The 13,554-nt window shown below is 45.1% G+C and overlaps 1 protein-coding gene across 2 annotated transcripts in view; it reads right to left on the bottom strand.

Moving 5' to 3' along the window:
- The window catches only part of LOC119163272 (uncharacterized), a 59,015-nt gene that overhangs the window by 40,387 nt on the left and 5,074 nt on the right, over nucleotides 1–13,554 (bottom strand). For both annotated transcript variants that reach the window (XM_075882148.1, XM_075882147.1), the window contains one exon: nucleotides 3,584–3,688. The gene's annotated coding sequence lies outside the window, so the exon portion shown is untranslated. The remainder of the gene's footprint in view (nucleotides 1–3,583; nucleotides 3,689–13,554) is intronic.

Genomic DNA, 13,554 nt, shown 5'->3' with positions numbered 1-13,554 from the left:
GATGTTGTACGTTGAATACGAAGTAGGACGTGCTTTGTGTAAGCAGTTCCGAGTCTTAGGCGATGTATAAGTGTGTCGATACGACTTGGGAGATCACGGTCTGATTGGCATTCAAGATTAGGATCAACAGCATATAGGATTGATTCCTTTGCTTTGTCTGTAAACCAACTAGACAAGCATAATTCACGTTTCGTTGTTCTTAAAGTTCTATTTACACCATATCGAGATACAGGAATGAGACACGTTTGCGTGCAATGATGAGCGGTTTTCGCCAACTCATCTGTCATTCAATCTCGTAGTTCGGTGCAGCGCTTGCTACCTGTCCTAAGTGGACGCGCTCTTTTACAGCTTCAAGTGCCTATGAAAGTGCCTTCAAGTGATCCATATGCCTAGCGGCACTTGAGATTACTAAATAATAATAAATAAAACGAATTATTTCATGCATACATAACTCATACACGTAAGCACAAAGCTTCCTGTGCACGTGTTGTGAATAAGATGCAATGTGTATTGTGCTGGAACGTCACCACCTTATATATATTTTCACGTGCTCGACATATATTTATTTTCACGTGCAGTGTGATGTCCTTCCTCCCTCCCTTCCCTCCTTCCTTCCTTCCTTCCCTCCTTCCTTCCTTCCCTCCTTCCTTCCTTCCTTCCTTCCTTCCCTCCTTCCTTCCTTCCTTCCCTCCTTCCTTCCTTCCTTCCCTCCTTCCTTCCTTCCCTCCTTCCTTCCTTCCTTCCTTCCTTCCTTCCTTCCCTCCTTCCTTCCCTCCTTCCTTCCCTCCTTCCTTCCTTCCCTCCTTCCTTCCCTCCTTCCTTCCTTCCCTCCTTCCTTCCCTCCTTCCTTCCCTCCTTCCTTCCCTCCTTCCCTCCTTCCTTCCCTCCTTCCTTCCCTCCCTCCTTCCCTCCCTCCTTCCCTCCCTCCCTCCTTCCTTCCTTCCTTCCTTCCTTCCTTCCTTCCTTCCTTCCTTCCTTCCTTCCTTCCTTCCTTTCCTTTGTACCTTCCTCCTCAACCTTGTTCTCCGCTCTCCTTTTCTCTGTTTGTGGAACCACCATCTACCTATGGCACCGTTAAAATATTTGGCGTACAACCGATTTTCGGCAACATGATAAGCAGCCGCCATTTATAACAGTTCTTTGTCCCCTCGTACCCTACGACAGTTCCAGCCTTACACGGCCGCTGCATAATTTCATTGAGACAGATTATGGGAACCCGAGCAGTCCTCGGCTTCGTGTGAACCGCGAAACGAAGGCAAAACAACAACAACAACAAAAAAAAAACAACAGCAGCAGCTTGCCGTGCGAAGCTACACGGCCTAGCCACGTGGCAATATGTTTCCACTTTGGTGCTGCGCCGACGCTCCGCGCCAGGAAGCGTTTCACAAGCGCACGGGGGAGGGCGAAACAACCAACGCGCGCGCGATCCTTTAATTATGCGCTAAATTGCGCCCCGATGTTCTGTTCGTCGCGACTGGAAACACAGATGCTGTCGAGAGCCGCAGCAATGCTCGGTGTGGTTTGGAGTCTCGAAAGGAAGCGCCGGTATAGAGAGAGCACACGCGTGCCACGATGGGCCACCGGTGTCGAAGGGTTAATGCATTTCTTCATCTATAAGAGAAATACTTAAAAAAAAGAGTGCCTGAATGCTTAATTCGGCAGCGCGTGAGGTCGCGCGTCATGCTGACAGACAAACGGCGAGGCGCCAACGGGGGCACAGCCTTTTTTGCATTTTTGTTTTCCGGCTCCCTTTAAAAGATCGTTGCAGCACTGTGTTGCTCGTTTAGATCAGTGGAAAGCTGACGATTACGTGTAATCGAGAAGCAGGCGTGAAGCTGACTATATACGGCTGCAATTTATGTGGACCCGTTAAAGGTAAACTTTTCTCGAACAAGCAGACCAATCTAGACAAAATTTTAGGCGTTACAGCAAAGGAAGTGTAGGTTGTGTACAATTTGATCATTATTATCATTCAGCATAGGAGGTGAATCTATCAAATGTATTAATTGATTGATATGTGGGGTTTAACGTCCCAAAACCAGCATATGGTTATGAGAGACGCCGTAGGGGAAGGCTCCGGAAATTTTGACCTCCTGGTGTTTTTTTAGCGTGCACCCGAATCCATCAAATGTATTAAGGCGCAAAAGAAAGAGATAGAAAAATGTTAAGCAGGAAGTTAACCGGAACAAGAAACAGTAGTTATAAGTACTAATGACGCGAATGACGCGAAAAAACGGTCACAATCTAATGTAAGGAAGCGACGAATTTAAACGAAGTTACAAGAATTTGTTTATTAAAAAAATAATGGTGGTTACACTCGCCGTGTAAAAATTAAGAAATAACAAAGCTCTAGACCAATCTTAAGGTCTTCTTGGCTGATGCTGTAGGTCTCTCCTTGACGTTCAGACAGAGTCGAATCACAGCCTGTCACAGGCCTTGCAAGGATGTCGAAACTCCAGCGCCATAAACTTACACACAAACATGGCTGTGGCACCGCAGAAACGCGGTCCTTTCATCGCTTGGCGCCGCGCGAGTGCGCCGCTAGGCGAAGTTAAACCCAGGTGACGCGCAGAGGTGGCTTGGCTATTGCTAGGCAACGGCGCGGAGGATTTTTCGCAAACGGCGGACGTTTTACCTCGAGCTTTTAAGAGCTTCGTTCTCACAATATCTTGATACAACAGCGCGTCTGACATCTATAGACGATAGTGAGAATGCAATGAAACACGACACACAAGAAGAGACAGACGAGGACAGGCGCAATCTACCAACTAGACTTTATTCAAGGAATATCCACACCTCTATATTTCAACGCCGTTATATAGAGAGGTGTGGATCTTCCTTGAATAAAGCCAGTTGTTAGTTTGCAGCTGTCCTCGTCTGTCTCATCCTGTGCGTCGTGTTTTGTTGCGCTGTCACGATGGTTTCTATGCCAAAGCACCAACTCGCTTAACAGTCAACTCTTTTGCAGTGCGTTGATCCGAGTTATCCGTGCAGCTATCCTTCATTATTACGCAAACAGAAAGTCCAATTATCTAAGTAAAAATTTAGGACATAAATGTGAAAGAAACGCAGACACTTTACCCTTTACACACAACAAACAACGGAAGTTCATTTCAGAATAACTTTTTCTTGGACAGGTTGGTGTCCGAGTTTCCCAAAGATGCTAACAAGAAAAAGGAGCTCCTAACTACCAACTACTTATTGCCTCATTAAGCTCAATTACGATTTAAAAGAATCAGACGTCGATCATAAATTACGCGACCATGGATGGAAACACTAAGTTTGAAGTCAGAAACATAGGCATACCAGTAGAGGCTGTGAAACTTATTTCAAATTAGCTTTACTTGTATTGTACAGATCATGAAGTCATGAAAGAAGTCTCAGCCCCAATTGAACTTGGGGATTTCTGTTCACTTAGAGACATCTCTATTGCCGCACATTGATCCACACCAATTAAATGTCCGTAGCGCACTACTAAGACGCACAAAAACCTTTCGACATTTCTTTGATTCGAGTTCAATTAGTTATTTACAAGTATTTTCCAAAAGTAATGAACTACGATACCTAAATGAGAAGAACGTACCCCAGTCAGTGAACGCTGGTCTCTTGTGCGGCAGTAATGTTGCTCGTATCTGCAACGGACTCCCTCTTCCAGTCAAGCCATCTTGGAAGCCTCGTATAGCTGCAGCTGCACAAATATCAGTCAGTTTCAATGGCTGACAAAGAGTGTAAACAGACGCAGCCACGTCGTGGCTGCAGCATTTAGTAATAACTGGAGTTCTACGAGGCAAAACCGCGACATGATTATGCAGAACGCCGTGGTGGAGAGCTCTGGTTTTATTTTGAACAGCTGGAATTCTTTAACACGTGTACCTTAATGTAAGCACACTGGTGGTATTTTATTACGGCTCCATCGAAAAGCGGCCGCCATGACAGGGAATCGAACCCACGCTCCCGAGCTTAGCAGCACGAAGTATGCAGCGTGTAATCATTACTGTAATACATGTACGACAGTGATGATGATATTTTTTGCACTCCCAACAAAACGGGGCCGCAACAGTCCCACAGCTTGCTCGAGATATTCCGGTTCAACACGTGCGTATATAGTGGATGTCAGAAATTTGCACATCTGTCTCTTTTTTTTTCCGTTAAACCCTACAGCTATATACAGTGAACTAATGCTGCAATGACTCCACTTCCATTTCCTCACGCCTTTGCCCGCGGGTATACCTGTGCGCGTAGTATACCACCCTTTCTTATGGCCTTACTTAGATTACGATAGCTTTAATGCTTTCATAAGCATTGAATCCCCGTGCTTCGGCAAAATGGGTGTTCCGTAAGAGTCGCCTGGGCGAAAGTCATGGCTTTTTCAGTACAACGTACAAACTTCTTCCAGACTTTTGCTGCATCAGAAAGGCACGTAATCTTGCAGGGAATATTTGCTCCAGTGCATTTCTCCCAACAGGCGTACAGCTGGGGCCTCAACTTAGCAAAACACTGATCCTTTGCGTCAAAACACAACTTTTCCCTATTAATTCCACTTTACCGACCTTTCTAAATATACATCATATATCATGTTCCTTCCTAATTCCATCGAATTTCATGAACCGTAGTTCTTCCCTCTAGTTTGTTTTGAACTGCACCTGATTGCTTCCTTTGTACTTTAGAATATCTTGTCCCGATATGACATCAACGCCTTGCTGTCTAAAGGTATAAAGACATCTATGCAACGACTACTACTACTACTGCCACTCTTCATCTTCTTCATCTTCATCTTCTTCATCATCTTCTTCTTCATCATCATCTTCTTCATCATCATCTTCTTCATCATCATCATCTTCTTCATCATCATCATCTTCTTCATCATCATCATCTTCTTCATCATCATCTTCTTCATCATCATCTTCTTCTTCATCATCATCATCTTCTTCATCATCATCATCTTCTTCATCATCATCTTCTTCTTCATCATCATCTTCATCTTCTTATCATCATCTTCATCATCATCTTCATCTTCTTCATCATCATCTTCTTCTTCTTCATCATCATCATCTTCTTCATCTTCATCTTCATCTTCATCTTCATCTTCTTCTTCTTCTCCTCCTCCTCCTCCTCTATTGCCATCTTCACTCTGTTGATGTGGTGCATACATATGTGCTTTTGAAGTACCTATGTGATTACACCTTGTAGCTGACTCTTTAAAATCAATTATGGTTTGTGGTTCTGCGAAAAAGACCCACACCATGTCATCATGCCGGCATCATTTATGGGTGTACTGTGGCTCCCAAATGCAAGTCCGCGGCTCACAGACGTTAGGCGAAATACTAACCGATCTTTAAGTTTAAGCGGAGAGTGAACTTGGCGAACGCTGGAGCAGGCACCGTCGCTGCTTCCAAAGTTTTCTCGCACGATGTCATACTGTGTAAAGAAAACAACAGGGAGAGTTCAGTAGTAACACGGCACATTCTGGACAAGGCGAACTTCGTGCTGGGCGGAGCCTATGCGGCGACACTTCACTGCAAGCGCGTCGACGAGGCCTACCAATCTGAAATAGGCCTAAACTTATCGCGAGCACCACTTACGGAAAGCGCCAACATCGTCTTAACTCCATGACAGAGCGAGCGCAACGGTAGGCATACACGCGCTGGAATTGAGCCCGTATACAAACACCGTGGTTCTCCCTTAAAGTGCGCCGATGACGCGATGCTGCAATGATAAGTGGCATCCACTGAAGAGCCCTCTAACGCCTCGTCAGCTATCACGTGAACGGTTCTCCCTTCCCTCTAGCCCATCAACGCACTCCAAAATGAGAAGTTTATGGGAGATTGCCGCACGGTCACCGGCTGCAGCGCGTGCGGGCCACGGGACGGGCCGTCGCGGGGATGTACTCCGTGATCGCCGGATCAAGAGAGGGCCGGGGAAGCGAGCGAGCTGTATGAAGGCCCTTTTAGGGAGGGCGCAAAACAACGGTGAAACAGCTTCCCTTGCTCGTCCCCATCTTCTCCCACAGCGAGTAGCGCGTACCGCAGCAGCCGGAGAGCGGATGCCTGAGCGGAGTTTAATTAGGCCCGACATCGGAGACGCGTTGCATGGGCTATAGCGGCCAGGCGCTCGTCGACAGCCGATTTACGAGCAGGGCGGCCGTGGCGCGACAGCCCAGTTTAATTAAAGCCTCCTATACCTCCTTCAGCGCAAGGAGGAGTGACGCCCACCATGCACGCGCTTGTGTCGCGGTGGCAAGAAAAAGAGTGAGGGGGGCGAATGGGGCTCTGGCTTTTCGTAAGCACCATGTATGTGCGACCCGCCCGACGCCAGAGCTTCGGCACGAGTCGCGTTCCGCACTCTCGCACTCTCTCGCGTGTTTGCGCGATACGGAGCGCACGCATCGCCATGCGCACGCGCAGCGATACAGTCGTCCCAGCAGATACGGCAGCGTCGTGCAGAGGAAAGCGTTGGTACATATGGTCTGGCCGTTCGCGGCAATAACACTTATAGGCGCTCGCGCACATACGAAAGGGGAAACGTTAATTCGCCGTCGTTTAGCGCCAAATCACTGAAGCTACATACCACGCCTGTGAAGATAGAGGGGTCAATAAGGAGTACGTTGTGCGCGAAGCGAAAAAAAAAATTATCTTTTATTCCCCCGAAATTTGGCGCGATCAGATTGTCTGCGAATGAAAGGTTGTTGCTCAGGCCACGAGCACCACCTATACATTGCGACATTCGGTGACATCATTTGCAACGACAGCAATAAGCGAAGAAAGCAGGTGTTGGAGTTTTTCTTCCGCACCATTTCTTCGTAAGTTTCACCTAACTCTCCCTCGTGAACAGTTTGTATCCGACCCTCGCAGCAATAATGTTTCAACCTTGCAGTCGGGGTCGACGTAGGCAAAGCTTTCACCTGATTTCCAAGTCCTCACAAGCGGTGCATGCAGTCTTCATTCGAGCCGTAATAGAACCACGAATGTTTCGTTTCGTATACAAATTGCCTCGCAAGTGCTTCAAGCAAAGGGCTCGTTTGCAAGAATTTGTTTTATAGGGCAATTTCACATGCAGGAACATTTCTATCGCGGAAACAAGCTACGTGTCCTGCGAAATGCGGCGAAAAGAGCCAGAATGGTCGGCGATGCCTCCTGCTGCGATTGCCGCTGGCTCATGCACTTGCCCGGTCGCGCCGATGACCTGGAGTGGCAGTCGAATTCGCAACTTCGTGGCCAGCGGTTCAACGCCACTGTCACTAAACCGTCGAGCGAGAGTGTAAGATCGCGAAGCAGGTAATACATAAAAGCACTTATGTGCACCTTCAAATCATACAGGCATAGATATTGCGCAGTGTTACCTATCATTTTTAACGGCACATATACTTATAATAACAGTGGTGCCTCATAGAAAGTTGTACAGCGTGATTCTTCGCTTTCTTTCACATCTTTCTTCCCCGTTCCCCCTTCCCCTAGTGCAGGGTAGCAAACCGGATGCTCCATTTTCTGGTTAACCTCCCTGCCTTTTCCTCATTTTATTCTCTCTCTCCTCCATTTTTCATGCGTGTGAGTCACTGACCGGGTTCGTGCACGAGATAACTGGGAACTAAATAGTGTGCGCGTCTTCACTGCTTCCCCAGCCAAATCGCGTGTGCGGCACATTGTCGCATGTGTACGTGTAGAACATAGTGAACCCCACCCATACAAGCGCACGGCGATGACGTATGCCCATCGCAACCATCAGGGCAAAACGTTGAAAGGATTACGGAAGCCTCTCCCCACGGGCGTCGGTCCAGCTCCGTCGTCGGAAAATGAGAAATGCTCCCAGCCGGAGTAATTTATAGTGATAATCCGACGATCGCCGCTAAATGGATGGTCTCCCTCTCGCTTCTCAACACAAGAAACGAAAGAAACTCGCATAGACACGTAGACGGAGCAGCTGCAGACTGACCCGACATGCCTGGAGACGGATGATCTTGCAAGCCTGCAGTGGCAGACAGAAAGTTTGGTTGGCACCGCCCTTTCCATTCCCCGCCTGCTAATCCGCGGGGATCGATCTAGGGGGATTAGGATGCGCGCGATTCGGACCCCAGGTAGACTGTGCAGACAGCGCCAGGATGGTATACGGGGCAACTCGCATGCTTGCCCAGTGTAGACCCGATGGACTGGGTAAACCTGGAAAACAAGTAACCCATGTTCGCGCAACGAAAAAGTGAAAAATAGAAAAAAAGAAAGAGTGCTTGCGCTCTGAATCGCAATGAACAACCATTAAGAAATAAAAAAGCAAGTAGTAAAAAGATTGTAAGAAAGAATAAGCGATAATTTAAAGAAAGAAGAAAAAAAGTGCGGAAGCTTTCAACCACGCTCTCAGCGAAGTATTTGTGCAACAGACAAATAGAAAAGGACTACTTTTTGACTGACAGATCAGAATGACAAACTCATAGTCCCCCCTCCCTCCCTCCCCTACTTTTTTCTCAACCCAAAAATGAACTAAAGAAAAAAGAAAAACAGATCTCGGCTTTGGGCTTGCCGACAACCAAAACCTTTGGCGTGCGATAGGGTATATCACGTACATAGCAAATAAAACAATGAAACCCATACTGAGGTTTTTCGCAGAGTCTAGCATTGCTAACTTAAAGGAGTCGCGGTACATTGTATGCTTGAACATTAAATTAAACTCCTGAAAACGCACGCCTGCGTTTCCCTTCCAATTATCCTGTAACTAATCAGGAAGTCTTAAGAAGTAGCAGCAAAAACTGGTATCCGTCTTGTTTAGGTGCTCTCATTCATGTAACATTGTGCACAGTTTTGGTAAAGTAATTTTCCACATCCGTGCTCAAGTTATAACGAGATGAAGAGAAAAATAATATATATATATATATATATATATATATATATATATATATATATATATATATATATATATATATATATATATATATATATATATATATATATATATATATATATATATATATATATATATATATATATATACGCGCGCGAACACACATATATGTGTACTTGCACTTGCACTGTACGTGCATACTGCGCTTTATACAGAACAATGGTAATCACTCCGGCCTAGCGGTGCAGGTTGCAGTGAATGTTCACAACTTCTGACAAAAGAAGTAATGAATGTTTTCTTCGCGCGTGCTTGAATAATTACCTAATCAATTAGCACGGGCGGATTCCTCCTGAAAAACGACAAGCAAAATTGCGTTGTTTCTTCTGGCGCGCGTATGCACCGCAGACAATTTAAAAGTCCCGCTTTAATTACGCCAGTCGGCCCTCTTATATCAGATGCTGAGACGTTTTATTTATTCCCCGCTAAACTTAGGAATGTCGTGGATCCGGCAGAATGCTTGAGTTGACGGTGTTAAATGAGCCGATAAAGAGATCCGGAGACAAGACCATCAATTAGGTGGACCTAGGTGACCGCTTCTTCACTTATCTGTGTCTAATAAAAATTCCTACGTTTGTGCGGGATGCACCTTATGTGCTAAAGGAACAAAAGCTTGAAAGTGGGGGATAAGGGTTTATATTGCCTGCCGATTCCTCGTCTACAGTGAGGTGCATTATCCAACACACAAAAAAGTATGCACAATATCGTTGCGAGACAAAACTTTACGAAAGGGCGGTGCAATAATAAAAAAAATCTTAGCAAAAATATTTTGAAGGCGCCGACGCAAGAAAGGAAGACATCAGGTACTCCGTATAAAATATGCCAACTCTTCAAGAATAACCAATTGTATACTATCTTCCACACTCGGCTCCAGCCTCCCCATTTCATCTAACCCCCACGTGCGCACTTGACCCACCTATGACTACATGGACGGCCTCTGCGCAGAGGTCCACGCACTGATATGGTCGGAACCACGCAGTGCGATGGGAGGAGACACTAACACGTTCTGTGAGACTCTTCGGAAGACAGTCCACCACAGTGGAGTATCGCTTCCGATGCTCGACTGCGAACCCGAAGGTTACGTGCTCGATCCCAGCCGTGGTGGTCGCATTTCGACGGAGGCGATATGCACGTTAAAGAACACCAGGTGGCCGACATTCGCGGAACCCTCCACTACGGCGTCTCTCATTATCGTATACTGTGCTTTTGAGACATAAAACTGCAGACATTACCATTATCTTCGGAAGCAACCATTTTTGGAAGAGACTATCTTGGAATGGTGAACTCATAAGTAGCAGCGATCACTTCAAAGGTGGTGCGACATATTTTGAAGCAAAAAAAAAACTGCAAGAACTGTTTTTGTCCTAACTGGTGTTCATTATTAGATTTCTTTTCCAATGGAGGCGGAAATGTTGTAGGCCCGTGTGCTCAGATTTGGGCGCACGTTAAAGAACCCCAGGTGGTAGAAACCCCTGGAGCCCTCCACTACGGCGTCTCTCATAATCATATGGTGGTTTTGGAACGTTAAACCCCACAAATCAATCAATCGAATCATTAATAGATTTATTTGATATGCATACACAAACATACAACGGCACACACACACACGAAAAAATAAACGCAGGCTGTTAGCAGGTTGACAAGTGCTTCCAAGTGGCAAGCAACGTCTACCTGTAGTCTTCTGGGAGGAGGGAATGAATGGACGAAACGAAGATATGAAGAAAGAAAGAGGATCAGAATAGCAAACAAACGAGTGACAAAGCCGCAAGTTCGTGATAAACGGCCGATTACGGCCAGCAACGATCCCGGGCCAGCAGTCTCTCACTGCACATACTTTTTCTACTTGCCAATACTGTACGTCATGAAAGCCGCATTTTTTTCTGTTCTGATCAGCTTCCTCTTTTTCCATTTTATTTTTCTCTTGTTGTTTACCTATGTAAAATTTATATGGAATCTCGCTTACTGCCATGGAAAGCTGTTCCTGTATACGTTGAAAAGTTTTGTGTGTGGTCTGTGTGTGTCCGTAATGAGCGAAGACGAGAAAGGCGATGATTACCACAGAGAAAAGAAAGATAAAAAGGAAGTCACTCCAATATGTTTGCCATCCTAGCTACGCGCAAATCAAAGGAAGCGACATTGCACGAATAAGATCCACAGGTTTCCACTATCGCAAATCTACTCAAGACTTGAAAAATTATTATTGTGTTTCATTATACTCGAACCTTGTATAGCTATAAACAAGCGCGCTGCCTATAAAACAATAAAGCAATGAACAGAAAAACCCTGCCTTTGTCAGGCAGCTCTTTTCCGATGAGCGCGGAGTTTTTGAACGCGCTATACTCGGCGACAACTTTTCTTGACACTGAGAGGAAAGCTACGGAGGCGGAGCTTCTGCACATGTAGCACGACACGCGAATTAGTCCGTTTTGGCGCGCGTCTCGTAGCGCTGTGGAAAGTGACGGGGGAGCACCATAAGCATTTCATGTACACGCAGACACCGCTTAGAGTGTGAGGTGCACGTAAAAAGGCGGGACTTTATCACGCGTTCAAAAAATGCGAAGTCACAGCACATAAATTAAAAGAAATTCGAATATCTCACAGGTGTTAGCTGCGTCCTGTCTCAAATAGCTCCATGTAGAAAATAAATTTTATGTATTTATTTATTTATTTACATTTCAGCTACATCGCAGTAAGGCAATACGTAGGGAAGGTACACATAATAATTTGACTACATAGTTTTCAATCGAAACAATAGATACAACAAATACAACAGCACTCAAGGTATTTTAAGAGAATAGAAAAAAAAAAACACTTGAATATTGGGGAGCGAAAACAACGTCACAGTGATGCATAACTGCTTCAAATATTCCTTTTTCCCTCGTACAGTAACTCAGTAGAATGAACAAACTAATAACCAAGTGATGGAGTCGTCCTTAAAGTTGTTTGCAGCAAATTTGACCTGATTGTTTACATCATGCCGTTCTGTTTTTTGTTTGTTTTTAATTTATGCACTCTTGAGTGCCAACATTGTGAAAATTATATCTGTAACCACCCTGCTAAAATCTCCGTAATAGGGATTGCAGTATGAATAAATAAAATAAATAAAATTTGTAAACACCCACACGCTTCGAGACAACAAACCATTCTTAGTGGCAGTGATATTGTAGGCGTTGTTACAAGGAAGAAGAAAAAAAGGATTCATTGTGAGTTTCATTGACGAGATCATCCGGTAGACGGATGAAATGAGGAACATTTATATTTAACGTTGAAAATATGGGCGCTACTTTGGAGCTACCTTCACTGGCGGTTGGATGCACGTGATTTGGCTCCGTAGCCTTCGCTCGAATGCCAAGAAAATCTGTTGCCGAGTATAGATGTGAATTATTTCTCCTATAGAGCGGCGTCAGGGAGAGAGGTCGCGATAATATTATCGCATGTTTTTCGGGAATTTCGGTGCGACGGTGGTCTGCTGCCCCGAATATAAGCAGCTGACCCGTGGGCGCCAAGGATATAAGACTGACTAAATGTCGACAGAACGCCTGTTACACAGGAGTGCGATGCTGACATAATCGGTGTGTTGCCCAAAGTAAGTTTCATGTTATCCGACAAAAGCAACGCGCCAAGTGGTGTTGCTTCGATAGCATTCATAAAAAATGGAAGGAGACACACGCAGCAAAAAAAAAAAAAGCAATTATGACAATTAACGTTTCAAAGCGAATTCGCGTATCTGACGCAAGCTGTGTTGGTGGCTTCTCTTTGTATGACACTTAATATCGAGCCCAGTAACAAAGCAAGATCGTCCCCGGGAAAGGTCATAAACCTGCAAAAATGTATGATAGGGGGCGGTGGTGGAGCTACACGGTATGCAGACACGGTATGCAGTGCGTGTGGAGAGAAAGAAGAAACTGCCAAACACTTGATATTGTTCTGTAAAGAGCTTCACCCTATAGTTCAGGATGATGGCGCAGAGTTTTTCAAAGCACTGGGGTTTATGGACAGTGAGGGCAAAATAGACTTTAAGCGTGTAGAATCAACTAGAAGGAGGTTATCTGATTGGTGGCTAAAGTCAAAGCACGAGTGAAAGTTAAACCCTTCACCGCAAAGTACGAAACCTCAACCTCACTATTTAAGGAAAAAAAAATAAATCTAGTTTTTGGTTCATTAAGTATTATGGCTTGGTGGCGCTAGCCACCGCCCGATCTATAGGGTACAGCCATCTCCATCCATCCATCTAAAAAAATATCGAGTAAAAAGGGTGTATTTTTGTCCCACAACAATAATCGTCATCAGGCTTGCGTGCGCTTCCTTTCTTGAAAACTCGGCGCTGGCCACTTTCCTATCGAGAATGCAATGTAACCCTGATAATGGGCATGTCGATCATGACCGGAATGTACCGGGCGCGGGGCGATAGCGCAAGGATGGAACGCAATACAGATGACGATTATTGTTGTGGGACAAAACACACCCTTTTTACTCGCTCTTTTTTTAGAGTGTAGAGGTGATCGTGATTATAATAATAATGATGATCAAAACGACGATTATATGAGCAAACTTTCCATTCATTCTGAAACCACCACAAATGACACTGTTAAGGCGTCATTAATTATTAATTAATCGATTATCATGTTCTGTTAATTTACTACTCTGATGTTCACATGTGGATTCGCATTT

This window comes from Rhipicephalus microplus, chromosome 2 (genome assembly GCF_043290135.1).
Source record: "Rhipicephalus microplus isolate Deutch F79 chromosome 2, USDA_Rmic, whole genome shotgun sequence".
NCBI classification, from domain to species: domain Eukaryota; kingdom Metazoa; phylum Arthropoda; class Arachnida; order Ixodida; family Ixodidae; genus Rhipicephalus; species Rhipicephalus microplus.
The sequence above is the reverse complement of the archived record's forward strand: the minus strand, read 5'-3'. Positions and strand labels throughout refer to the sequence as shown.